This window comes from Camelus dromedarius, chromosome 10 (genome assembly GCF_036321535.1).
Source record: "Camelus dromedarius isolate mCamDro1 chromosome 10, mCamDro1.pat, whole genome shotgun sequence".
In the NCBI taxonomy this organism is placed as follows: Eukaryota; Metazoa; Chordata; class Mammalia; order Artiodactyla; family Camelidae; genus Camelus; species Camelus dromedarius.
Genome location: NC_087445.1, coordinates 42712545 through 42716885, shown reverse-complemented (window position 1 = coordinate 42716885; position 4341 = coordinate 42712545). Strand labels below are relative to the sequence as shown.

Sequence of the window (4341 nt, the reverse complement as noted above, 5' to 3'; positions counted from 1 at the left end):
CAGCACATGGAGGATTATGACCCCTCAGCCCTTGGAAGTTATGTGTAGCCACCTGACTAGTCTTGGAAAATAAGATGTGAGCAGAAATCATGTGTATCACTTCTGGGCCAAAGCACGTATGTGCCAGTGCTCACCCCTCCAGCACACTCTTGCCCAGCTCAGGCAAACCCCAACACACTGTGCTGAGAGGTCAACGTCAGAAGGTAACAGTAGTACCTCTCTCCACCTGAGCCCCTGACTAAAAACCATATGGAAGGCAGCACTCTTCCAAATCTCATTGGACAGGTGGCATGAGGGATGCATGAATTTTTTTGTCTTCAAGAACTGATGCCTGGTGGTGACTTTTTCATCCAGTATAATTTAACCCCAACACTATCCTCTAAGAAAGCATTTAAATGGCCTCAGAAAACCCTCCCTGCCTTGCCTGAAGTCGGCCAAATAAAGTTAGAGACATATTATGGAGACCAGGAAGTCAAGGCTGCAGAGGGGATATTCCATTAGCCCTGAGCTTCTTTAGAAATAGTGAGTTCTCGGAGCTCTGTGCCACTGTGATTTGGAGTTGGCTTGTCACCTCATGCAATAAGTGACTTTTAACAGCCTATTCTTGCTCTTCCAGGCCCCTGCTTCCTTTGTACAGGCGTATGAAGGGAGGCTTAGCTTTGGAGTCAGGCAGACCTACATTTGAGTCCTGACTGCCATTTAGCAGCTACGTGACTTTGGGTGAATCACTTGGATTCCTTCAGCCTCAACTTCCTCTTGTTTGAAATGTGCACAATTACAGCAACTTTTCCTAACTGCCACCAGCATTGGCAATAATTTATAATGTCCATTAGTGCCCCCCCACCCCTAAAAACATTTCACATGCTCTCCAAGCACCACGCCTTTGCCCCTGCTCCTCCTTTCACCCGAGATTCCCTCAGTGTTCCACGTTGCCTCCTCTTAAATGCAAGTCCTTCTTACTCAGCAATGCTTTTTCTTGCTGTATTAATTAACCCTAATGTCTCCATCCTTTGAAATCTCTCAACCCTTGGTAGTGCCTACTCAACTGAAATCTAACTCAGATGCCTCATTCTCAGTGAAGATTCCCCCCCCTCCCATTTAAGGCAAAGCTCGCTCTCCTCCTCCCACCTTATCCCAGCTCTGAGTCCCGTGGTACCCAGCGTGGCTTCTGGTCACATCTGCCACAATGGCATGGTGGCTTTCCCTATTCTCTTCACAGCTCATTAATTACAGAGCTGTGGCTATCTCATCCTCACCTCCACATGCCTGACCCTTGTCTGCCCTGTACATGTAGAAGTCCTAGCATATATGAGGCCATCAGTACTCGTAAGCAGCAAGGAGGAAAAGGAGGAGGAGGAAGAGAAAAAGGAGACGAAGGGAAAGGAGGAGAAAATAAAAAGAAAAACTAGGCAGCTCTGACTTCCATCAAATAGAAAATAACCTGGAACGGTAGTTTCCCCTTTCAAGAAAAGTGTAGCTTCCTTTTAAAGTATTAGTTCATAATCTTCCTCACTGAGTCATGCAGAATTTTTAAATGATTTTTTGAGTTGACAGGTAATCTATAAAAGGAAAGAGTTCACTGCAGGTTGATGAAACGTCTTTTCTCTTAGCTTTCATGCCCACATTTTCATAATTATTTATATTCCGTCAATCAGTTAACTATAAAAGGCAATTTAAGAGGTGAAAAAGAATCTATTTGGTTACCCACATTACTGATGCCACCAAAGAAGGAACTGGCAGAGATCTAACAGCTGAGGCCCAGCACTAGAGGAGGAGAGCCTTCATTAAAAAAAAAAAAAAAGGTATGTCAAACCTTTTTTATTACAACCAGGCTTTCTCTTTGGGGGAAACAAATGGCCTCAGCAAGACACTATTAAAAATTTTTTAATTTAAAATAGAAAAAAAAATCAAACCCTTTGACATGCAGCTTAAAAACGGAGAGAGTATCATAAGCATTTTTGGGGAGCACAAAAGGTTGGAGCCAGAAACCATCAATTTCTCTTTGCTGCTGCCCCAAATACACTACTGGCCTGACTCCATGGCAGGTACAAAGGAAAGGTTATTCCTCCCAGTAAAGGACATGGGAGTAATGACAAGAAAGAGAAAGAAACTAATACTGGTTATGAAACTCAAGGAAAATCAGTGCTGAATTATTTGTATCTAAGTTTAAATGTTCCCTTGCTGTTTTTAGCTGTCAGGTAGTCTAAAAAGAAAGTCGTAAAACTTCCTCCCTCCAGCCAAGAGGAATGCCTCTCTGAAAACAAAAACAAAAACAAAACAGTGGCCCTTGGAGATGAAGCCCCTGATGTCTCCAAGGTAAGGTACAGAGCTCAGGGTTAGTTGAGGTGGAAGCTTAGATGAGAAGTATTTCCAGGTGGGCAAAAAAAGTCAGCACTATCAAATTGCTCTGGGACAAGAGTAGCCAACAGAAAATTATCTGTCATTCTCAGCAGTCCTTCCATGATTTTTCAGAGGCCAGATGTCTCTCAATTTGTAAGATGGTCAGCAACTGTGTGCAGTCAACCACATTCTCTCCATTCGAAATAATGAAAGAGACTGAAGTTCAAGTGAGAGAGGTCAAACTGAGCCCATTCAGCATCTCGGGAAGACTTCTACTTCTTTATTAAGTGAACTACACAGATTGGGTCTCAGCCTAACCCAGTGACGTTTTTCTGAACTGTCGAAAGTCATGCCGTGCTTGATGGCTAGGATTCGGCATTCAGAGAGGTGAGAGAGAAGCCAAATCCTTGTGACCACAATGCATGGCTCCCAGGGGCCCGAGAGAGATCCTGTGACTTCATTCATCAGTGAAGAACTGGACGGATGGTCAAACAGAACAGAGCACTGTAGGTTTTCACCTCCACAGATATCAGCTGCTCAAATTTTTGGAAGGCTAAGAGTATTATTCTGGAAGTTCTACGTGTAAGCCCTGTGCCTACTGCAGTGAGATCCTCAGACACCATCAGATATGCTAGAGAATCATGGGGGAAATGACTATTTCAGTACTCTCCATTAGGAGGACAAACTGTTGAATGAAAGTAAACTCAAGTGTGCAGACACCAGAAGGTTAAAAAGTTGGTTAAGAACCAAGAGAAGGTTCTCAGTGGAGAGAAATATACCATTAGCTACTCATTATGAAGTGACTAAATACAGTAAAATATAGTAAAATTGGCTGTACTATAAATCAACTCCTCTCTCCCAAAATACAGTAAGATATAAAGTAGAAATCTGATAACCTTTTCATTATCTTCCTAAGACTGATATAAATCTAGCCTCTGTGCTCTGGCCTTGTAATTCATATAACCACACATCCTGATCTGCCTGGGACAGTTTGGGTTCCTGCCTATTGGCCCAGCATAATTATTAATAGCCTCCTCTTTTCATTTTCCAAAGTGACCCAGTTTGGACAATTACATGGTCATACTACTTATTAAGGGTTTGCACTGAATTATACATCCTTTGTTATTTCTTATTTGAAAGGCAAAGAGAGTTTCTCTGTCAAGAGAAAAGTCTCAGCATAATATCATGTTACACAAAAGCCCAAATAGGTTTAGCCTCACAACTAGACAGCAGAACACCACATCACGTGATGCTGAGATTAACCTAATCGAATTCTCCCCAATGCCTTTACCAGTGAAATGTCTCCTGCCAGCTCTCCTGGGTCATGTAGCACTTTTTAATTTGACATAATTGATGTGATCTTGTAATACTAGCCTCAGACTTATGGTAAAAAGAGAGAAACTCTACTGAAAAAGCTCACATCTGCAGTGTACGTGTTAAGTGGAGGAAAAAAACAACACGTGCCATTAAGTCTTCCTTTGAACATCTTCCACGTTTCAAGTTACGCCTTCAAAATTGCTCAAGACAGCTGGGCCTGTTGCCTGTTTTGTGCTAATTAATTTTTGTATTTAGGCCTCTGCTGCTATTACTATTTGTTCATTGGCGGCTGTCATTATCATAATATTTGTTTTCCTCTCTAAATAAGCTAAATATTAAGATTCTGAACTGAACACAAAACAGTAACATAAAGCTTCTGAAGGAAATGAAAAGAGTATTGTCAGGGGAGGGTATAGCTCAGTGGTAGAGCACATGTTTACTAGCATGCATGAGGCCCTGGGTTCAATCCCCAGTAATTCCACTTAAAAAGTAAAAATAAATAAACCTAATTACCTCCCCCCAAAAAAGCTTAAAAAAATTAAAATTTTAAAAAGAGATATTGTTAAATCATCATGGAATATTTCATTCCTGAAAACTACTTACAAGAACAGATTTTCATAATAGAGTTGAAGGAAAAGAGGACATATCCAAATGAGGCACCTCCTTGACTGGTCATTGGCAGGT

At 41.6% G+C, this 4341-nt stretch overlaps 1 non-coding gene across 1 annotated transcript; it reads left to right on the top strand.

Annotated features, from left to right (window-relative positions):
- The first annotated feature begins 4062 nt into the window (after positions 1-4062).
- Positions 4063-4138, top strand: TRNAS-ACU (transfer RNA serine (anticodon ACU)). Its single transcript is given in 2 exon segments — positions 4063-4099; positions 4103-4138. It is a non-coding gene; the product is annotated as a tRNA-Ser (tRNA).
- The last annotated feature ends 203 nt before the right edge of the window (positions 4139-4341 follow it).